The following is a 25,008-nucleotide window of genomic DNA, read 5'->3' on the forward strand; positions in this document are numbered from 1 at the left end:
TGTGACTTCATATCAACACCTTTGATATAAATAAACTGAGTGGGTCAGGTTGGGAAACCTGGTGAGTACATAGGGTTTTCAACCCACAATAATATAATTATTATGTTTAATCTTCAAACAATTAATCAACCTAATTACCCATCCCCATTATCTTCTTTGCTCTTAAGGATATACCCTAAGAATCAGCTATTCCTCGTTCATTTATTCCTAAGGATTATCCTAAGGAATAGGTACGAAGTCCATCGTTACCAAGGTTTATAGATTACAACTGGTGAACACGTAGTCCAAAACATCTGGTGAACACTTAGTTCAAAAATAACTGGTGAACACACTTAGTTCAAAATACCTAGTGAACACACTCAGTTCAAAATACCTAATGAGCACCTAGTTCAAAAGCACCTACAGGTTACGAGCCTGCTAGCGTTCTACTGGACTGTCAAGTATAGTCTGTGGTCGTCATCTATACTCCACTAGATGACTGGATCACTGTCAACATTGATGTCTTTCATCGTGTTATCACACAGCAACTATTTCATCTACCCGTGTTTTACCCAACACATTTTGTAGATATAAAATACATATACAGTTTAAATTATTTAAAACATATATAAAAATCTTTCACCTAGCATAGACAGCAAGTATTCAGACAATATGCACACATAGCACGTAATTTATATTAAAATACTTCATATCTATGTGTAAGATAAAAATGACTATGCACTCACTTGAAAAGGTGGTGACTCGGCACTCGGACGGCACTTCGTTTACTTTAAACAACTCCTTTGACAGAACCTAGTATCATTACCACTAGAGTTTAGTCTAATGCTCGACGAGACTAATTAATAGTCTAACTATTATTACTATTATATAAGCGTTAACACAATACTTTTCACCCACTATGTACAGGGGCCAGACATGGAACACCGGAGGGCAAAATCATTTTGGCATATAGCACTTCTGAAATCCAGCAAATCAAGCGGCCCTCCAAACCAGATTCCCCGTACCGCGAGTGGTTAAAAAGATATTATAACGACACTTATATAACTCATAATAATAGCCTAAATATTTATTATAATGTCCTAATAACATTACTATATTTAAATAAAAACTATATTTAAAATAGCGTAGGCGTATCTTACCTACGAGGGAGCTTGGCTAGAAGCCGGGCTCTGCAGGGGCAGAACTTCCGAGCCGAAAGCTCTTCTTCTCGGAGCCGTCGAGCGCTCCGGGGCTTTCTTCTAGCGCTAGGGGAGTTTTGGGGGGTTTAGAGAGCTTTCGGCTTAAATTTAACAGTAGGAGGAGATTATACAGTTAAATGTCCGCGTAAAATTCATAACTTCTACATACAGACTCCGTTTTCATCTGTCTTTTTACCGTTGAGTTCCTATTAATGAGATATTCAACTCTCATTTAGGTCGCGTAGGCCAAAAACAGCTCGATCTAAAATTCGAGTTTCGGGTCGGGCACTGCTATGCCAAATCTTAGAAAATTCATAACTTCCTCATACGAAGTCAGATTTGGGCGTTCTTTTTTTGTATGTTCTCGGTTTAACGTATACTACAACTTTTGTTTAGATCACTAAGGCCAAAAAGTCCTCTATCATAAATTCACTATTTACATCTCCCGGTGTCATGCCGGTTTTGCCGTAAAACTTCGACGGGCCATAACTTTTTCGTTATAACTCGGATTTCGGCGTTCTTTATATGTACGGAGCCCTTGTAACATATACTAACACTTGGTTAAGATTACTCCTTCTAAATATTATTCCATCAAAACTCATTTTTGATGTTTATTGTCTCTAAATTGACTAGCCCGGATCTACGGGCGTTACAATTATCTCCCCCTTAGGATGATTACGCACCGGAATCATCAACGAAACAGGGATCACATGATGACTCCATACATTATATCTTCATCCTAAGTAATAACCGTAACTTTGATGTTTCTTCGAATGCGTATCTAACTCCTGGTCTTCTTGACTGCAAGCGGTGCTTGATCTTGCACCCGTTCTCTATGTCTTGTTACACTTTCAATCATGACCTTCATGTCACAAACTCGCTCTTTATCAGAGATTCCTTCTTTTTCTTAACAAACTTAAGATAAGTTTATTTGATTTCCATGATAGACCGATGGGTCACGTTCTAATGAACTCTCATCGTATGTTGCAATGCTCAGACTCGGCTCTCTTAGAGTCAAATTCCGAAATGGAATATACTTTCCTTCATGTTCTAATGTGATATAATCACATTTTAACATGTAGCATTTCTAGCTACCAACTTCTTTAACTAGCGCGATACTTCTATTGACCGCTTCGATTATCTTTCACTTCAATATTCTGGCTTAAGTTAGGTGCTACATCGAACTTGGTTCTCTGAACCACGCAACATACTCATCTTAGTCGGACTCAATTTGATATGACCACTAGGGTCGAAACAACAATCATCTTCTTAATCATTACTGAAACGATGGTAACGACATACTTGAATAAAACGAAATCAATTACTAGCTTCTTGGTAACCATGTGACTTTCCCTGATCCAAGTGCGAGTCTTGTGCTTCCGGTAGTATAGGCCTCTACTACCATTCATACCTACTCATACTCGTCCCAAGTATTGTCTCGTGGTTTTCCAAGTCACCATACAAGAAAATCACATAACAACTTAACACACCAGATAACAAAACAACGGTTTTATATTATTCCTTGAAATGATTACATAGGTGTTCAAGTTCACCCTAGACTACGCCTCTAATAAGCTACACCATGCGATACTATCCGCACAGCTATTACATAACTTGATGAAGTCCTTATCCTCGATTCCTCGCGTTGTTTTCTGCTTCATCGAGAATCATGTGGAATGCCCTTGGCCTTGGTGGTGTGTTTGGCCTTGCTGCTTCATTCTTCTTTGGGCAATTCTTTGAAAGATGCCCTCCTTCTTTACATTCATAACACACCCTCTTTTTGGATGTACACTCATTGGCGTAATGCCCAGACTTTCCACACTTGAAACATGTCACCTCCTCGCTGCATTTTCCAAAGTGTTTCTTCTTGCATTTATCACACCATCTTGCTTCACCTCCTCCTCCTCCAGACTTCGGGAATTTTCTCTCCTTGTTAGACCTTGAAGATCCTTCATGCTTCCTTTTATCGCCAACTTCAGCTCTCTCCAGACCCTTCTCTCTTATCTGGGTCTCCACATTCTTAGCAGCCCAGATGACGGCTTTCAGAGTGGTTGCTTGCTTGACCATTGGACCAAAGTCCGCTGGTAATCCGTGGGCAAACTTGTTGACCTTGGAGAGCTCAGTTGGAACTAGATAAGGAACGAGCTTCGTCTTCTCTGTAAAACTTGCAGCATACTCGGTGACACTCATCCTCCCCTTCTTCAGATTCTGGAATTCATTGTTGATCTCCAGAAGATCCTGCTCAGAGCAGTACTGCATCTTTAATTGCACTAGGAAATCATCCCAAGACATCTTGCTTGCTTCTCCCTTGGGCATCATGTTAGCTAGTAGCTTCCACCAGCTCAGTACTCCAGACTTTAACAGAGGGACCGCAAGGGCGGTCTTTTGTTTGTTGCTACACTCGTAACTCTCAAACATTGTCACACCCCCAAACCAAGGATGGCGGAAACGTCCGGGGGTGGAGGATAATAGTGCCCAAAATAAATACAACCATCATAAATATAATTGAAAAAATTATATAATAGTATGTGTTTACATGTTTCCAATCAATTACACTTATGATGACAAAATTGAAATGTTTGACGATTTAACGTCCCATCCTCAAAAGCGGTTGATTTCCTGTTTCACTGACTTCCTGATAATACAAGTAGTTTGAAAAAGCGTCAACAATTAAGTTGGTGAGTTCATAAGAGTTTTATTTGAGAAAGAAGCCGTTTTCCTTGCAAAAAGCGATAGAATATGATTCCAGAAAATTTAATATTTTCCTATGTTATGCAATAATGTACCCTAGAAAGACCCGTAGATTCCTTCTATAATCACCCAGTGTATATAAGTTATATAAAATTTAAGTTAAATAAACGGTCGAATATAATGGGGCTGCCCTAGGTCCACAACCAAACAAGGAAGAGGAAGTAAGGCGGGCCCACCAATTCTAGGTCGATTGCGACTAGATTCTTATATAACTCTAGCATATACACTTAGCAATTATAGCTGAAGTCTAACAATTCTTGATGAAATGTAATTTTGATAGAAATATGTTTCCAAAGAAAATCCAATATTTTCCTTATAAAAGTCATGTAGTCCTAATTGTTAAGACAGAGAATATGTGTGTGTTTTGTACTTATAATGTTCATAATGGAATGTGTTTCCAAAGAAAATCCAATATTTTCCTTATAAAAAGTCGTGTAGCCTTAAGCGTAAAGACCGAGAATATACAAGTATTTTTCCATACTTAAAGTAATTCATGCAAGTTTAAATCGGCATAAACTCGTTTAAATTAGGAGTAAAACCCCTTTTCAAAGTAGAATTTTTTCATGTAAACTTGAAAGATTGTTAACTCCCTATGTGAGTCGATATAACCATACTACGACAGAATAACCTGCTTACGACGTTCTTCAGGCGTCGGAATCGAAATGACACTTGTCACCCCCGATCGGCCGATCGGACTTATGCAAGCAGCATGGGTGTGGGTTGTCAATCCCAATATAGATCTATACACAATTATCACGCTCTCCCTACAAGAGACTCTGGTTATAACTAATTCAGGATTTTCTGTGGTACTTAAGAGTACCCCGAAGGAGAATGTCTCACAACTTACGTTACCTAGTTTACATATAGTTTTGAGTATAAAACCTCTTCCGTGGAGGAAGTGAAATCACCTTTTATGAAAATACATTTGTGATATAAATCCATAAACTATTACTATTATAGTTTATCAAGTAGTATATGAAAACTCATTTGTTTTGAGAGTAAAACCTTTTCCATGTAGTATGCTTTTATCGAAAATTCATAAACTATACTTAATGTAGTTTATTAGATGTGTTCAAAATGAATGGAGGAAAATCCTTAACATGAATGACTAATTTCTGTTTATGATGATAAACTAACAAGAATGAATCCAAACATTGAGAAATTTATTGTTATGCACTTTGCTCAACATAATACAAAGTGTTGTTAATATGGTAAACAATGCAACTAGTTTTTATCCTTTCTGCACTGTTTTGAAATTATCATAGAAAAATCATACGAAGTCGAAAACTAACTCCGTAAACTCTGAGAGCTTAGAAAATGTGTCTAGTTTATTCATAATTTTTATTATGATTTTTAGAAGTCTCTAACTTATGTGAAAGTGTTCATAATCACAGACTGGTCCGAATTCGTTTCTGAAATGATAGGCAGTTTTGTAAAAATCACTATAAATCGTAGAAAAATCATATGGAGATGTGCAAGTAGTCATTTTAAAGGTATAAACCTGAACTATTTGCATATTATACAGTTTTGAAAGATATTAAGTTTAAGTTGGGTAAAACAGTTCGTGAACAGGTCACAACTTTTCTGTTGTAAGCTGTCAAGTTGAGTTTTGAATATGTTTTGGTGTTTTAACTTGTATTCCCCCCCCCCCCTGAAAACTGAAGAAAACTAGAAAATGTAGGGGTATGAACTCACCTTGAGTGATTTCTTGAAGAGTGGAAGGTTGAAGATGATGAGTTTCAAGTCTAGAACACTTGATGAACACACGAAGTTTTTGGATGATCCTAAGAACGATTTCGTGTTAAGATATGAGTCGATGATCCAAGAGTGTTATGAAAACAAGTAATAGCACTTGAGTTAGAAGGAAATACTTACCAATAAGTGAATAAATAACTCAAGAACACATCAAAAGTGTGGCTGAAAGTTGAGAGAAAAGAGGCCCTCTTGATGGTTTAAGAAGTGTATAATGTTTGATGGTGAAGCAAAAGATCAAGGGAATCCCAGGCATTTCCTTATATGGAGGGTTGCTGGAGCAAGTGGCTAGGGTGAAGGGATGTTTGCCTTGGTTTGTGTGATGTGGATAAGGTTGGACCAATGAGAAAGTGACACATAGGAGGCAAGTGGGCACACTTGACCCACTTGTGGTGTAGAATATTCTTCTTATTATAAAATAATGATTTTTAATTAATAAATCCTTGAAAAATAATTAAAATAATAGTTCTGGGGGTTAAAAATGATAAAAATATGAATTTGGTGAAAAAATCCCGTCAAAAACGTCAAAAACGGGCTTAGGAGGCGAAAGTAGTAGAAAACCGGACAATAGGGACCGAACCTGCGAGGTTCGGCTCTTAGAAGCTAGGAACCGAGAGTGGGGAAGGAAGGACCAAAAGTAGACCGAAGATCCGAAGTGGGTGTGCGAGGGTCCGAGGTCTCGCATGGGGGAGCCGAGTCTCGGTCCTCGCTGCTGATCTTCGCATGGCTGAGTCGAGTCTCGGTCCTCACTACTGACACTTTCGGTTCTGACAGGAGGGTTTCAGCTCCTAAGGAGAGTTTCGGCTCCTAAGAGGAGTTTCTGTTCCTAAGACGACTTTCGGTTCTATAAGGCTGTTTTTCGAGAAATCTTACCGTTTTGCGTGATTTTTTACCAAGTTAAGGGTCGGGATGACCCGGATGACGATAAAAAGTTTGAGAGAGATTTTGGGAGAGATTTCACATACTTGGAGAGATTTCACATTTTTGGAGAGATTTGGGAGAGATTTCACATACTTGGAGAGATTTGGGAGAGATTTCACATACTTGGAGAGATTTGGGAGAGATTTCACATACTTGGAGAGATTTGGGAGGGATTTCACATACTTGGAGAGATTTCACATTCTTGGAGAGATTTGGGAGAGATTTCACATACTTGGAGAGATTTGGGAGAGATTTCACATACTTGGAGAGATTTTGGAGAGATTTAACCTTAGCCATTATTATCGCATAATCTCGCAAATGCAAGGTTCGTGAACCCCGTTACGCTTCGTTAGTGATCGTTTAAAGTCCCCGAAAGGGTCCTTAGCCGTGCTTTGATGCGTTTAACCCCCTTTTTATGGTTTTTACATTGTTAACACTTAGATTCTTCAAGACTCTTGAATTTTTGACATACAATTGCACATTTTTATACATAGAATAACTTTTAACATACAAGTACTAGTTAAGTTTGACCGGTTTGACTTGTTGACTTTGACTTTGACTTTGACTTGAATTTGACGGTTGTCACATTATCCCCCCGTTAGAAGGAATTTCGTCCCGAAATTTGTATTTGAGTGGGACATCAAGGGTTGGGGAATAGATGTGGGTATTTTTTTGCTTTATTTGGCCTTCGCGTTCCCAGGTGAACTCGGGTCCTTGTTTCACGATCCAACAGATCTTCACAACAGGGATGCGTCTTTGGTTTCGTCGGGAGGTATCACAAGAGTCTCGTCGGACATACCTTTCTTTAAATTTGACGCGTAGATGGTTGGATGTACATTATTAGGTTCTTGGGGCAGTCGGAGTTTGTATGCTACTGAGCCAATCCTAGCAAGGATTTCGAATGGTCCGCTGTACCTTGGATTTAGTCTCCCTTGTTTAACGAAACATATCATTCTTTTGAATGGTGAGGCCTTCGGTAGAGCTCGGTCACCAACCCACAATTCCGAGGGTTTGCGTCGCTTATCTGTGTAGTTCTTTTGTCGGCTTCAAGATGCTTTCAGCCTTTCTCGAATTTATACTAAGTCGTAAGTAATACTTCTCCTCGGAGCACTGCATAAGGTCTGCTTTAGTGTTTCTCATTTGATTAGGTCGGTAGGGAGCATATGGGTTCGGTTTTCGAGACTAGACTTATTCGGATGGTAGGACGTTCATTCGCACTCCTAGGTAGCCTTGTCCCGAAGTTCATGGTAGGACTCGTACCTGGTCCATCTATCTTTAACTTGCATATAGAGGTCGTATGTAATTAGGATTGGTAAGACAGTTGGATGGGTGACTCCGCCCCAAGTCCACAACCAGACAAGGAACAGGAAATAGGGCGGAAACACACATCCAATGTCCATAGAATCTTAATTATATATTATCCTCACGTATACACTTCGTAGTGATAGACTAACTGTATCCGTCTCAAGCTTCTGTGCTTGCTCTTGTCCTGTTATACGTGTGATATTCTCGAAGGGTTTACTAGGAATAATTTGAAAAGGTGCGGAAAGTGTAATACTCCTCTGGTGAGTGTTTTGAGGTTTCACAGCGAGAGATGGCCCGGAGGTCCGTGTCGGATTTGAGTTTACAAGAGACGAGGGTTTCGAGGTTAGATGAAGGGTCTTTTCATAGCTGTTTAATCGGGAAAGTGAGGACTATACCAATCGACATCGAATGACGACAACAGATCCTTTTAGTAACACATGTGTTAAGTTGTATTCGTACGAATCATTCGTTAGGGAGATAGAGTATCATGTGATTCTTGTTATTGTGCTCTGTTTTGATCGGTGTTATTGTTACTGCAAATGATTCATATCACAACAGCTAGTACTGGTAGTAAGTGTGTTCTGAAATTTAGTAGTGATTTCTTATATCATGATCCCCGACCGATCATTCTATGGTCGATCGGTATATGGAAGTCGTTTGTAAATTGGTATTGATGAAACCGTCGAGTGAGCGGTTCTACCCTAATCCCACTACTAGACATGGAATAAGGGTTAAGACAGAATTATTTGCTTTAAGCTTGTAGTATTTTGATTATGATTAACCCTGATGTATATACCAAGTTATCCCAGCTTACTGGTAATAATCTTAAGATCATATATAAGTGTCTTTGATTTGATTGAACGAGAGAGTATTTTTTTTTACTACTTTTTGATATACGGTAATTTTAGCAACATGCCAATTTCATTACAAACATATGGTACTTAAATGTTTTTGTTGTTGGAAACATTACAAAAGTCCTAACAAGGTTCCGTGTTGCTCCTGCTGGTTTGGTTGTCACACTCCTCCTGCTCCTCCGTCATTCCTCTCAGTTAGGCAGTCCCTCTTGAAGTGTCCCGTTTCACCGCATAGGTAGCATACTGGACTTACACTTATGTTGGTGATTGAAGCGATGTGCTGGGTCTGGGTCCTGCAGAAACGGACAATATGTCCGTTCTTGTTACAGTTTTTACAGTGAAACACCCGACAAACTCCATTGTGATGGTAACTACACTTGATACACTTTGGAAGGGTGCCCATATATTGTCTGACCGGTGTTTGAGTGACAGACGATGTGGCTAGTGTCGAGGCATGAGTCGGTACTGATGTTGTAGTTACAGGGGCAGCCACAGATTGTTGTCTTTTAGCGCGTTTTTGAGATAGGTTGCGCTCCTTTTTATTCCAAAACTTTCGCTTCTTGCTCTTGGGCTTGTGGTCTGAGGCGTCTTCGTGGGTAGACACCCGATGGTGTTCTTGACTGTTACTGCGGTTAGAATTGTCAACACCGCCTTCAACTATGCTGGCGTTGTTAGTATTGAGTTGCGCCATGACGGCTGTCACGGCTGCCGTGACCGCAGCTTGAAAAGTAGCAGAGTCTATCTACAGGATTGCTGCCTTGCTTGTTGGCTGGTTACCTTCTTGTGAAGACATAAATCTGTTGCATGTGGAGAAACGATTTCGTGAGTGGGGATGATTCTAATTATACCCTTATCATTTATATACACATATATAAATTTCGCAATTTACTGAACTAGTCTTGATGTTTCTGCTAACGTTCCGGAGACGGAGTTTATGGTAGTGGGTAGAAGTAGGTTTTGTACGGGCGTTAAGTTTTTCCCATCCTAGGATTAGGTTTGTCCAAACACACTTGGTTAAGGAGTTCTGATGGGATCCGGTGCATTAGTGCTGGTATGACCGCACCCTATAGGTCTATGGAAAGGCACCTTTCAACCATGAGGTTTAAAAAGAAGAAATGATCATGAGTATTGAATAAGGGTTTATACGTCAGGAGTTATCTCACTCAGTTTATCTTAGTTCTGAGTGTATCGAGTTCCAATGTTTTTGGTGTCTTTTGAAAACAATTCATAATGAGAGTCTATATATAATAAACTTATGAATTCTTAGTAGTATTGCTCCCAATGAAAATAATACGCATGCCCCTTTCATTTGTATGATTCTAGTATATTTAGCTTTTAGAGAAAGGTTTTGAGCCTGATGCAGGTCTACACCACATTATTGCAAGGAAAGGTTTGGACCGCAAACAAATCTCTCGACTAGTGTAATCACTAACTCGCGGGGTCGGGCCTACACATGGAGGGGAGTAGTACCAACGCATACTCATAGGCCTAATCTACCAGGTCTTGTGAGTAAAATGAACTTTACTCTCGACAATTCGTCCCCAAATGGCGATTGCTGTTGCTGATGGCGACCCCATCCCTTGATCATTGCTGCCCAACGGGGCACAGGTTCGATGTAGTCGAGGCGGTTCGCGAGAGCCCTGGCTATGTAAGGAGAGTTGTCGACCTCTGGCTCCATATTCGACTCTTTTCCTCATCACCCACTAACTTTCCGGGTTCGGAAAGTAGGGGTCTCCCGGTAAGTAAGATCTTGTCATGGTGTCCGTGCAAGAATAGGGGTGAGGTAAGAGGCATATAATAATTATATTCCTAGAATTACTTATAGGGGTTTGATCCTCTTTAGTTACTTTTATGATGACATGGTGCATACTAGTTACATATCTAGGTTATATATAACTTTAGCGTATCCATTTAGTGATTGTAGACCTACTAGCAAGAATCAGTTTAGTTTTCACATAAGTTATACTACCACAAAATACCCCTATGGTATTTTAAATGTCATGTTTGGTTGTTAACGATTTTCTGGTATGGGTGTTGGTAAGTTGATAGACTCGTTGTCCACTATGACTATCCCCTGGCACATACTAATCACTTCTCGGACGAATATAGTTGATCGGGCTATATCCCTCCCATACTTGATTGCATATCCCAGGGCATATTCACATTGCACAACTCTTCTATTTTTAACTTTTGTGTTTTCCTTAGACATGGCACTAAACCGGGATGCATGTATGTACTTATACTTTTAACAAGAAACTATTTATTTCTAAAAGTATAGTTATTTGAAAATATTTAAATCAGAGACTTAAGTCCCAATGCATTTATAGTTTGTATATCTTATGTGGTTCGATATACTTAGTTCACTATAAACAATGCTCTGATACCAATCTGTCACACCCCCAAACCAAGGATGGCGGAAACATCCGGGGGTGGAGAACTTCATGTATAGTATCACAACAACGAGTATAATAGTGCCCAAAGTAAATACAACCATCATAAATATAATTGAAAAAGTTATACAATAGTATGTGTTTACATGTTTCCAATCAATTACACTTATGATGGCAAAAATGAAATGTTTGACGATTTAACGTCCCATCCTCAAAAGCGGTTGATTTCCTGTTTCACTGACTTCCTGAGAATACAAGTAGTTTGAAAAAGCGTCAACAATTAAGTTGGTGAGTTCATAAGAGTTTTATTTGAGAAAGAAGCTGTTTTCCTTGTAAAAAGGGATAGAATATGATTCCAGAAAATTTAATATTTTCCTATGTTATGCAATAATGTACCCTAGAAAGACCCGTAGATTCCTTCTATAATCACCCAGTGTATATAAGTTATATAAAATTTAAGTTAAATAAACGGTCGAATATAATGGGTCTGCCCTAGGTCCACAACCAAACAAGGAAGAGAAAGTAAGGCGGGCCCACCAATTCTAGGTCGATTGCGACTAGATTCTTATATAACTCTAGCATATACACTTAGCAATTATAGCTGAAGTCTAACAATTCTGGATGAAATGTAATTTTGATAGAAATATGTTTCCAAAGAAAATCCAATATTTTCCTTATAAAAGTCATGTAGTCCTAATTGTTAAGACAGAGAATATGTGTGTGTTTTGTGCTTATAATGTTCATAATGGAATGTGTTTCCAAAGAAAATCCAATATTTTCCTTATAAAAAGTCGTGTAGCCTTAAGCGTCAAGACCGAGAATATACAAGTATTTTTCCATACTTAAAGTAATTCATGCAAGTTTAAATCGGCATGAACTCGTTTAAATTAGGAGTAAAACCCCTTTTCAAAGTAGAATTTTTTCATGTAAACTTGAAAGATTGTTAACTCCCTATGTGAGTCGCTATAACCATACTACGACAGAATAACCTGCTTACGACGTTCTTCAGGCGTCAGAATCGAAATGACACTTGTCACCCCCGATCGGCCGATCGGACTTATGCAAGCAACATGGGTGTGGGTTGTCAATCCCAATATAGATCTATACACAATTATCACGCTCTCCCTACAAGAGACTCTGGTTATAACTAATTCAGGATTTTCTGTGGTACTTAAGAGTACCCCGAAGGAGAATGTCTCACAACTTACGTTAACTAGTTTACATATAGTTTTGAGTATAAAACCTCTTCCGTGGAGGAAGTGAAATCACATTTTGAAAATACATTTGTGATATAAATCCATAAACTATTACTATTATAGTTTATCAAGTAGTATATTAAAACCCATTTGTTTTGAGAGTAAAACATTTTCCATGTAGTATGCTTTTATCGAAAATTCATAAACTATACTTAATGTAGTTTATTAGATGTGTTCAAAATGAATGGAGGAAAATCCTTAACATGAATGACTAATTTCTGTTTATGATGATAAACTAACAAGAATGAATCCAAACATTGAGAAATTTATTGTTATGCACTTTGCTCAACATAATACAAAGTGTTGTTAATATGGTAAACAATGCAACTAGTTTTTATCCTTTCTGCACTGTTTTGAAATTATCATAGAAAAATCATACGAAGTCGAAAACTAACTCCGTAAACTCTGAGAGCTTAGAAAATGTGTCTAGTTTATTCATAATTTTTATTATGATTTTTATAAGTCTCTAACTTATGTGAAAGTGTTCATAATCACAGACTGGTCCGAATTCGTTTCTGAAATGATAGGCAGTTTTGTAAAAATCACTATAAATCGTAGAAAAATCATATGGAGATGTGCAAGTAGTCATTTTAAAGGTATAAACCTGAACTATTTGCATATTATACAGTTTTGAAAGATATTAAGTTTAAGTTGGGTAAAACAGTTTGTGAACAGGTCACAACTTTTCTGTTGTAAGCTGTCAAGTTGAGTTTTGAATATGTTTTGGTGTTTTAACTTGTATTCCCCCCCCCCCCCCCCCCCCTGAAAACTGAAGAAAACTAGAAAATGTAGGGGTATGAACTCACCTTGAGTGATTTCTTGAAGAGTGGAAGGTTGAAGATGATGAGTTTCAAGTCTAGAACACTTGATGAACACACGAAGTTTTTGGATGATCCTAAGAACGATTTCGTGTTAAGATATGAGTCGATGATCCAAGAGTGTTATGAAAACAAGTAATAGCACTTGAGTTAGAAGGAAATACTTACCAATAAGTGAATAAATAACTCAAGAACACATCAAAAGTGTGGCTGAAAGTTGAGAGAAAAGAGGCCCTCTTGATGGTTTAAGAAGTGTATAATGTTTGATGGTGAAGCAAAAGATCAAGGGAATCCCAGGCATTTCCTTATATGGAGGGTTGCTGGAGCAAGTGGCTAGGGTGAAGGGATGTTTGCCTTGGTTTGTGTGATGTGGATAAGGTTGGACCAATGAGAAAGTGACACATAGGAGGCAAGTGGGCACACTTGACCCACTTGTGGTGTAGAATATTCTTCTTATTATAAAATAATGATTTTTAATTAATAAATCCTTGAAAAATAATTAAAATAATAGTTCTGGGGGTTAAAAATGATAAAAATATGAATTTGGTGAAAAAATCCCGTCAAAAACGGGCTTAGGAGGCGAAAGTAGTCGAAAATCGGACAATAGGGACCGAACCTGCGAGGTTCGGCTCTTAGAAGCTAGGAACCGAGAGTGGGGAAGGAAGGACCGAAAGTAGACCGAAGATCCGAAGTGGGTGTGCGAGGGTCCGAGGTCTCGCATGGGGGAGCCGAGTCTCGGTCCTCGCTGCTGATCTTCGCATGGCTGAGCCGAGTCTCGGTCCTCGCTACTGACACTTTCGGTTCTGACAGGAGGGTTTCGGCTCCTAAGGGGAGTTTCGGCTCCTAAGAGGAGTTTCTATTCGTTAGAGGACTTTCTGTTCCTAAGAGGACTTTCGGTTCTATAAGGTTGTTTTTCGAGAAATCTTACCGTTTTGCGTGATTTTTGACCAAGTTAAGGGTCGGGATGACCCGGATGACCAGAAAAAGTTTGAGAGAGATTTTGGGAGAGATTTCACATACTTGGAGAGATTTCGCATTTTTGGAGAGATTTGGGAGAGATTTCACATATTTGGGAGAGATTTCACATACTTGGAGAGATTTCACATTTTTGGAGAGATTTGGGAGAGATTTCACATACTTGGAGAGATTTAGGAGAGATTTCACATACTTGGAGAGATTTGGGAGAGATTTCACATACTTGGAGAGATTTGGGAGGGATTTCACATACTTGGAGAGATTTCACATTCTTGGAGAGATTTGGGAGAGATTTCACATACTTGGAGAGATTTGGGAGAGATTTCACATACTTGGAGAGATTTGGGAGAGATTTAACCTTAGCCATTATTATCACATAATCTCGCAAATGCAAGGTTCGTGAACCCCGTTACGCTTCGTTAATGATCGTTTTAAGTCCTCGAAAGGGTCCTTAGCCGTGCTTTGATGCGTTTAACCCCCTTTTTATGGTTTTTACATTGTTAACACTTAGATTCTTCAAGACTCTTGAATTTTTGACATACAATTGCACATTTTTATACATAGAATAACTTTTAACATACAAGTACTAGTTAAGTTTGACCGGTTTGACTTGTTGACTTTGACTTTGACTTTGACTTTGACTTGAATTTGACGGTTGTCACAAACATTGTCTCCATCTCGGAGATCCAGCCCATAACTTCCACCGGTGAAGGGCTTCCAGAAAGACTCGGGGGTTTGGATGCCATGAAATCCTTGTACTTGCATCCACGTCCGTCATTTCCTCCATCCTGATTGTTTCGTCTAACTATCGGCATCGTAAGTTCCTCTCGATTTTGTTGAAGTAAACGCCTTGTTTCCTCCATTTGACGATCCAACATCATTTGGATCATCGCTTGTACCCCGACCATTGTCATTGGCTCATGTGCGGTTACTACAACAGGTAATTGTTCAATCAATGGGGGTTGTTGATTCCTATTTCCATTCGCATTCCCGTCTCCACTTCGGGTTCTTGCCATTTCGATCTATACACCAAATTAGACGGTTAGTGTGTAATGACGAGAATTAAGATATGAAAGATTTTATCTATGATTGACGTATAAATCCCCTTATCTCTCCGAAAAGTTTTATGTCAGTTCTAATACCGTAATTAAACGTTTAGAAACCTGAACACATAAAGTTTCTAGATCCGGTCGACAATAGACCATAGATCCGATCATATAATGCATATCATAAATCATTTAGCACATAAAACCATGTTAGGCATTTTTCCCTAAATAAGCTAGTGTTTGTGTCTATTCAGGTGTATTACCTAAATTTATTAGACACATTCCTCACGATTATCGCTTATCATTCTAAGTTTAAGTCTAGAAATAAATCCTTATTCCTAGTTCGCTTAAACTAATGCTCTGATACCAACTGTGACATCCCCATTTTCACGGCCAGAAAAAACCGATTTTGTTTATGCTTTATAAAAACCAGAGTACCTCTTTTAATAAAAATGTTTCGGAATTTGTTCCCAGTAAAACATGATAAATACGTTATCAAGGCATCTCCGAAGAAAAGTATTTTTATTCATTTTAAAACATTTGGGATGTCATCGTCAATACAGAAACATAAACATAAACAGAACTTACATTCATTATCACTAGTGATTTATATCTCCTTAATCTCTCAGTGTAATGTGACTTCATATCAACACCTTTGATATAAATAAACTGAGTGGGTCAAGTTGGGAAACCTGGTGAGTACATAGGGTTTTCAACCCACAATAATATAATTATTATGTTTAATCTTCAAACAATTAATCAACCTAATTACCCATCCCCATTATCTTCTTTGCTCTTAAGGATCTACCTTAAGAATCAGTTATTCCTCGTTCATTTATTCCTAAGGATTATCCTAATAAATAGGTACGAAGTCCATCGTTACCAAGGTTTATAGATTACAACTGGTGAACACGTAGTCCAAAACATCTGGTGAACACTTAGTTCAAAAATAACTAGTGAACACACTTAGTTCAAAAATACCTAGTGAACACACTCAGTTCAAAATACCTAATGAGCACCTAGTTCAAAAACACCTACAGGTTACGAGCCTGCTAGCGTTCTACTGGACTGTCAAGTATAGTCTGTGGTCGTCATCTATACTCCACTAGATGACTGGATCACTGTCAACATTGATGTCTTTCATCGTGTTATCACACAGCAACTATTTCATCTACCCGTGTTTTACCCAACACATTTTGTAGATATAAAATACATATACAGTTTAAATTATTTAAAACATGTATAAAAATCTTTCACCTAGCATAGACAGCAAGTATTCAGACAATATGCACACATAGCACGTAATTTATATTAAAATACTTCATATCTATGTGTAAGATAAAAAGGATTATGCACTCACTTGAAAAGGTGGTGACTCGACACTCGGACGGCATTTCGTTTACTTTAAACAACTCCTTTGACAGAACCTAGTATCATTACCACTAGAGTTTAGTCTAATGTTCGACGAGACTAATTAATAGTCTAACTATTATTACTATTATATAAGCGTTAACACAATACTTTTCACCCACTATGTACAGGGGCCAGACATGGAACACCGGAGGGCAGGATCATTTTGGCATATAGCACTTCTGAAATCCAGTAACTCAAGCGGACCTCCAAACCAGATTCTCCGTACCGCGAGTGGTTAAAAAGATATTATAACGACACTTATATAACTCATAATAATAGCCCAAATATTTATTATAAGGTCCTAATAACATTACTATATTTAAATAAAAACTATATTTAAAATAGCGTAGGCGTATCTTACCTACGAGGGAGTTTGGCTAGAAGTCGGGCTCTGCAGGGGCAGAACTTCCGAGCCGAAAGCTCTTCTTCTCGGAGCCGTCGAGCGCTCTGGGGCTTTCTTCTAGCGCTAGGGGAGTTTTGGGGGGTTTAGAGAGAGTGTAGAGAGAAGAAAGAATGGGAAAGGTGTGAAGAAAATGAGGTTGGGAGATGTTCTATTTATAGGGTGAAATATGGCTGAACTTGGTGCCACATGTCACCATCTGGTGGCAAGACTTGGGAGAAAGCAATGGCCAAGATTGTGCCACGTCACCCATTTTCGCACAATACACTTCCGACTTCTAAAATCCGTAACTTTCGCATACGAGCTCCGTTTTTTACGTTCTTTATATCCACACGTAGGTAAAAATAAGATCTACAACTTTGATTCTGACTCCGTCGGCTAATTTTTGACCGATCTTAAATTTAACAGTAGGAGGAGATTATACAGTTAAATGTCCGCGTAAAATTCATAACTTCTACATACAGACACCGTTTTCATCTGTCTTTTTACCGTTGAGTTCCTATTAATGAGATATTCAACTCTCATTTAGGTCGCGTAGGCCAAAAACAGCTCGATCTAAAATTCGAGTTTCGGGTCGGGCACTGCTATGCCAAATCTTAGAAAATTCATAACTTCCTCATACGAAGTCAGATTTGGGCGTTCTTTTTTTGTATGTTCTCGGTTTAACGTATACTACAACTTTTGTTTAGATCACTAAGGCCAAAAAGTCCTCTATCGTAAATTCACTATTTACATCTCCCGGTGTCATGCCGGTTTTGCCGTAAAACTTCGACGGGCCATAACTTTTTCGTTATAACTCGGATTTCGGCGTTCTTTATATGTACGGAGCCCTTGTAACATATACTAACACTTGGTTAAGATTACTCCTTCTAAATATTATTCCATCAAAACTCATTTTTGATGTTTATTGTCTCTAAATTGACTAGCCCGGATCTACGGGCGTTACAGGTTTTGAGCATTCTAACACTTTTATGGCGTACATGCAACCCTAGAAACCTTGGATCTATGTTTTCTCTAAGATACATGCAAATAATAATTTTCCAAGGTTTACATCCTAACTAGCATGTTATGGGGGTACTTGAATCATAAAACCCTAGTAGAATTACATACCTTTTAGTAGTGGTTGATTGCTTGGAGTTTGAGAGCCTAGCACCAATAATGTGGATGCCTCAAATGGAAGTCATAAATCACCACAAACTTTGGACGCTTGAGAGAATAGTAACACACTACTAGAAATCGGCCACCCTTTAGTTCTCACACAAACTAGTGTCATTTCAAGTGCCAATGACTCCTTTATATAGTGTGGTGGATTAGGGTTACATTCATGTAAACCCTAATACCCATGACCTTTCATTTCCATGAGATCAATGGATTAAAGCTCCATGGACTTTCCACTACTAGAAAAACAGCCTTTTACGGCGTGCAATGCGTATCGTAAAACGCTCAGACGACGCGCAAATACGTGTCAAGGAGGACCCTGTCATAACGAGAGACGACACGCTTTTGCGCGTCGTCTATAGACGACGCGCATTTACGACACGCAATGTGTATCAAGGAAGGCCCTGTCATAAAGGAAGACGACACGCATTTGCATGTCGTAACCTTACGACACGCATTTACGACTCGCATTGCGTATCATTAAAGCCCCTGTCAAGAAAGGCCATGTCATAAATGAAGATGACAGACATTTTTGCGTATCGTAATTTTATATGTTTAAAAAAAATATTATTTATAGATCTACTAATTTTCTAATTAAATTTGCATTTAATGTCTCATAATAAATAAAATATCATATACAAAAATACAATCCATTGCATAAAATTTAATGTCATACAAATAATCGTTCAATGGAAAGATAAAACAAATCAATAAAAATTGTAACAAAAATTTACAAACTAATTAGATACAAGAAATATGAAAAACTTGAAATCCCTAAGATTAATAGTTCTAACAGAAGCTTCACGTGAGATACATACAGTTGGACCAGAAAGCAAGGATGTTCCCAAATCCATAATAGCAGCACAAGAACACGTACACGCTATCTTCTGCAAGAAGGTGCCGGTCCAAAACTACTGTTGAAGGTTGCCATGATAGCTGTTAAGATTTAAGCATAACAAGAAACCAATCAGTGACTATAATAAGCTAGAAAACAAGCAACTAATAAACAAAATAAGCAACTAATTAAGTAAAACTATGACTATGTATTGTTCATACAAGAAAAAGAAGGAAAAAAAATGTTGATTTATTGTTGTTCATACAACACTCTCCAGACAACACTTAATTGAAGAAAAGAATAAGGCTAAACTTACAAGAAAAATAAGGAAAAAATAGTTTTGAGTGTAAATTTCAAGATAAAGTCACCTGCACCCCAGTATAAATTTCAACAAACAACTTTTGAATGACAAAGATCAGGTACCTCTTGATTAGCACGTGCATGGTCTCACATTGGAAATAATAACAAATTCACTGCTCCACCCATAAACACCAACAGCTTGAACATTTTTCAGTTGCAACTCTACCCCCTGAAAGTAATGTAATAAAATGACTATTAATTTATGTCGGATAAGAATAAAGTTGAAGTTCACCCCATTTAATGAAAGAATATGCATACAAACTGGCAGCAAACAAGTAAATAAATGAAGAAAGTAGAAGTATATGTGAGCATGGACATGGATGGTGCTTGCAAGTTCAGGGTGGCCTTGCCTTGTCCAGATATCTGTTCAACTTCATCTATCAATCATCATATGAATATGAAGAAAAAAAATGTATGAAATTCACTCATTGAGTTTAAAGAGGAAAGTAAGATATGTTACCCCAAATCTCAAAGGTTTTATTCTAAAGGGTGACAAGCCCAGTGAAAAGCCTGACAGCATAATCAACAATCTCCTCTGTTTCATATTCTGCAAATGCAAAGCCTTTTGGTTTATCAGTTTCTTTATCTCGAGGAATGTGCAAATCAACTACACGACCAGCTTGAATAAGTATATCGTATAAAAGCCTATCGCTTACTCGCTCATCCAAATTACCTGTATAAAAAATAAAAATAAAAACATCAGTTATTACTAAATAATGACATAATTAGGGAGCTTTAACCGACCAACAATCATATTTCAACCAAAAGTATAAAGAGTTATAGAAAAAAAGGGAACCAGATCATGTCATAGAACAAGAATTCAGGAAGAAGACAAGTTTGAAAGCATACAGAATAACGTTTAGCCAAGCAAGTGTGATCTACCTGTAAACTTGAAAACGCAAAACTCTGATTCTCAATCATACATTTCAGAATTTTACATGCTCCGAAGATTTTTAAGAAACTGAATTTCCAGTCCAAAAATCAATCAACCAAAATTAATTGTAATACAAACAATTACGCTAATAATCCCGATTGTTGGGACTGGTATTTAGAATCCCACACAAAATGCAATCAAATGACTCGACTAATCGTCGAAATGTAGCAACTGTATTAAGGTAGATTTGAAAGTTACCAATATAAACAGTGCTTTTTGTTATCTAATCAAGCTTATTCTTTACCACCTCCACACTCAATCTCCAGCTCTGCCTTTTTCATAGCAGGTGCTAGCTTATTCTTTACCACCTCCACACATATACCAAGACCAGTAACCTGAAAATAGATAAATTTCCTTTTATTATTATCATTATCATTATAATTATAATAAAACAATTATTATTATTTTAAACCTTTTCCTGAGTCTTGAGCAATCCTTTTCTAGCAATTCTCAATGTCTATCCCTATCAACTATGCACGATTAATCAATTTCCTTTGGATGTAATAAGAAAAGAAAGAAAATGAACTAAACTTTGCTAGACCACCAACTTCCTGTGTACAGACTCCATTCCATTTGTCTTGATGGCTTACCTGCAACCACTTTATTCTCCATTAAGAAGGCTTAAAACTTGAATTTCCAAGTAACAAGGATTTAAATATAACAAAAACAATCAATTAACATGAAATATAAAGCTGTTTTGTGTACTAAATGGCTAAATGCATCATGTTTTTGCTACCACTTGTGGGGTTAATCATTCAGTTCATAACAATCCACAAAAGACAGTGTTTACTTTTTGTTTGTTTTTTTTTACTTTAACTTAGCCCACAATTTCAAATAAGAAAGTTGCATGAGTTTGATACATGAAAAAACTTGTAAACTAAACCACTCATTGCATACCTTATTTGCATTTTCCCTTAAAGAGGCTTGAGGAGACTCGGAGCATTTTACCACAGCATCTATATTTTCAGTAAAGTAAGAGGTGACAATGGAAAAAGGTTCATCATTTTTCTTCCTCAATATCGCCTCAAGCACACATATGGCTTTCACATGGACCTAAAAGAACAATGAAGCAAGATATGACTTGTTTTTAGATCTTGACCCCAAGATCCATATGCATTTGTTGATGACCTAGAAGAAAGTGCAGCTTGACTAGAAAGTTCTTTGCTATCAGAGTAACTCGATTCATTAGTCAATGATCTTCTCATATTAGGGCCCCTGTAAGCTCCTGTGTCATTTTTATTATGAGTTTGAGCTTGTGATAAGCTATTTAACCCTTGCTTGATTGTTGCACTTCCAATGCCAACCATATCACTAAGAAACGACTTCTTATCATCAGATGGAACGTCAAAGTTTGTGTTTCCAAACCCTTGTATACGTTGTGTAAGACCTTCTTGTGGTGGTGGTGGTTTACTGTTGTCTTCTCTAGAAAATATAGCTGATAAAGCTTCTTGAGCAGTTTCTCTTACAGACTTATTAAGGGCATCACCCTTCAATGGATCCGGTTGTCCCTTGTAGTGAATTAGCTGACGAACAGCTACCGAGTTCCTTTGCATTTCCCTCCTAAATTCCACACCGGACTTCCCCACAGCATACTTAATCACTCTTAAAACCTACATATACAAATCATCAAATCGCATGTTGTTAGAGATTACCCTTTGTTGGACTATCAAAGTCCCAATAACTGCCCTTTGTTGGGGCATTGGACACTTGAGCAGTCTGGACAGTTAGAGGGGCAACAGGAGGTGTGAGGTGAACAATATGTCGGACTATCAAAGTCCCAATAACTACCCTCAGAATCGTAAATCATAATAACAAGTAACAGACCTTGTAGGAGGCAATGCAGAGGTCTGGCCAGATGGCCTAACATGATAAGCACCATCCATTGTGATATAAGTTGAACAATATGTTGCCCCTAAAGCTCCTGCAGCACCTAAAGACCCAGCAGCACCAGCCAAAACAGGTAGCCTACAACAAAATTTCACAATTTTATCCATTTACTCACCTAACTATTATTATCTTAAATATTTATTTATTTATATACATTTAAAGTACCATGTCATTTCTGAATTCCCATTCCATTGGGCTGAGTAACATAGCCAGGGAACGCCATGCCAACAGCAGGAACTCCAAGCCCACCAGAAATTGCTGATTAGACACCATAAAAATTTAATATTTTTTTAATGACCAAATAGCCCTTGGGTTTACCTGGCAAAAACGTTGGAGCACCAGGGAAATTATGATCACATGGATCCCAATGACCACCATCTTATCATTAAACCATGCTCAGAGAAAGCTATCAACCCCTGCCATATATTTTTTTTTAAAAAAAAAATAATTGAAAACTTCTAGTGTTTCTGTTTCATCATGTATTAAAATAGCATGAACGGTTGTACCTCTCCATCAGGTGAAAAGCTCAAAACAGAAATTGCAGTATTTGCACTAAACAATGGGTTGGCTTCTATAGGAAAGCATCCTTCTCAAGCAACTTCAATACATCGTTCTGGTTGTTGAGTTTTGCCACATCAATATGTGTTTTCCCATCCATGTTTTGCAGAGTACTATATATCATAATAATAATAATAATAATAAATCAAAATCAAAATTAAAATAAAAAAGATTTAAAAATAATTGATTATATAAAAACTAAACTTACACGGCTGCACCGTTATCCAGCAAGAGGGATACACATTCTTTCCTGCCATAACCAGCTGCATAATGGAGGGCTGTGCTATTGTTTTTATCTAATGCATCCACTTTAGCTCCAGCTTCCACCAGAATTTGTGCACATTTCACCTACAAATTTACATATTTGCCCATCACCTCATATTAAATTGGCTTGTTTTTTATAGATAAAACCATTATGTGTTGAAAAATACCTCCCCGTATCCACAGGCAAAATGTAAGGTCTTTTATGAGATTAAACCTTATTTAACTTTGAAAAATCCACCCAATTATGCTAGTTAAAATTGTTTTGTGCTATAGAAAGAAATGAAATTAGTATATGCTAACATAATAAAATAAATAAATAAAAGTACGTTGCTATTTCTTGAATTTAACCTTATTGCAAACTTTTGGCTCATCTAATCATGTATTATGCTCACAATTCATAAAGAACAAATGAAACCAAACAAAAAACTAAAATACCTGATAAGCCTCCATTTTCCCTGTGCGAACTACTCCATGAAACACAACATATTGCATATCAGTCAAAGTGCAGATTATATCAAACAAAAGCTTTGGTCGATCCCTACACCTCATAGTAATAACCGTGTAATCCTTCTCAGCACAATCCAACACATTAACCTGTGGCCTCCATCTATTCTCCTTTTCTTCCTGTTCTACCCTTCCAACATTCTCATAATCCCTCTCAGCAAACATAATCTGATGCAATCGTCTCTCCCTATGCGTAAACCCCGGGGTCAAAAGCGTCATTTTACCAGTCTTCAAGTCATTGTTCCCCTTAAGAACATTACACAACAGTTTCTTAATAGTTGAGTCTTTTAGGATCTTCAACTGCATTTCTTGTTTTCTCATCTGTGACATGTACAACAGCTGCAACTCTTGCATTATGAGTCCATATTTCAGCATTGACTACATTACATCCAAGATTTGTGAGAACTGCAGATACTTCTGATAATAGTCCAGGTCTGTCTATTCCAGCTAGTTCTATTATTGTGTAATCTTCAGAAGGCTTTAATCCAACTGAACCAGTTAATAAAGAGACATAAAAAGCATCACTTTCAAGCACCTGTAATGAAAGAAACATTTCATAGTGAGCTTTTATTCCAAGGTCGGCGATTTGCATCCTTGCAACATTAACATTTCTTTTATTTCTTTTTCCTATGTATAAAAATCAATTGTCTGTATATAGAGTTCTCGATTCCAATATGATAAATCCATTATGATCTGTTTAATCAATTTTAACATTCAGTTTTATCCATTTTAATCAAATGACAAAATCACTTTTAACAGTAAAATTTTCACTTCATTCCAATCTGACTAGTTTGATTCAAAACTTAAAACACTTATTGATTAATCAAATGAACCAACTTAAAAAACTTATTCAGTAATCAAATGAAATCAAAAACTTATGAAAAGATTGAAAAACATGTAATCGGCTAATTATCACATTATGAACCAGATGAATCTGAATACTTATTAATCAGATGAATCAGAAAATTTATTTATCAGATGAATTAGCAATATTACCAATATGTCCTTAAAAAAAGATGAATAAAAAACTTATTAATCAGATGAAACAAATGTAATCAACAATATAATCAAACATTTAAGATGCTTTGTTCTTAACCCCTAATGACTAATCAGACGAAATCAGTAATAACTAAAGTAGTGCCCACCGGAAAAGTAGCGCCGAACGGCGACCTGCAATGAAGGAGCAGCGACCAGAGATGGAAGAGCGGATTCTTGATAGCCGATTAGGAAGAAGGTCGTTTCATCATATAACTTTTTTAATTAACAAAAGGGTATAATTAGAAAATCAAAACTTAAATTCTTTTGGGGTTAAAATGTTTACTAGACATGTGAAGCAGAAAAGAACAGAAGATGAAGTTTTACCTTCTCGGGTGCTATTTCTTTATTTGATTCCTTTGGGGTGTAGAAAGAACTTGACCCAACATTGAAATACCTTTCTCTTTAATAATT

The 25,008-nt window shown here is 37.4% G+C and overlaps 1 long non-coding RNA gene and 1 pseudogene across 2 annotated transcripts; both read right to left on the minus strand.

The window, feature by feature from the left end:
* Positions 1–18,853: 18,853 nt before the first annotated feature.
* Positions 18,854–23,314, minus strand: LOC145156893 (uncharacterized). The gene is made up of 12 exons (XR_013736962.1): positions 23,223–23,314; positions 23,000–23,139; positions 22,740–22,904; positions 22,399–22,649; positions 22,171–22,311; positions 21,244–21,956; positions 20,759–20,936; positions 20,545–20,681; positions 19,873–20,085; positions 19,671–19,775; positions 19,476–19,581; positions 18,854–19,153 (listed from the first exon to the last, which is right to left on the minus strand). It is a non-coding gene; the product is annotated as an uncharacterized LOC145156893 (long non-coding RNA).
* A 167-nt stretch (positions 23,315–23,481) lies between these two features.
* LOC145158339 (ACT domain-containing protein ACR6 pseudogene) lies at positions 23,482–24,776 on the minus strand (annotated as a pseudogene). The gene is made up of 2 exons (XR_013737259.1): positions 24,705–24,776; positions 23,482–24,094 (listed from the first exon to the last, which is right to left on the minus strand). The product of XR_013737259.1 is annotated as an ACT domain-containing protein ACR6 pseudogene (transcript).
* Between the last annotated feature and the right edge of the window lie 232 nt (positions 24,777–25,008).

This window comes from Lactuca virosa, chromosome 2, assembly GCF_052849685.1.
Source record: "Lactuca virosa cultivar CGN04683 chromosome 2, Lactuca_virosa_CGN04683_v6, whole genome shotgun sequence".
Lineage (NCBI taxonomy): Eukaryota > Viridiplantae > Streptophyta > Magnoliopsida > Asterales > Asteraceae > Lactuca > Lactuca virosa.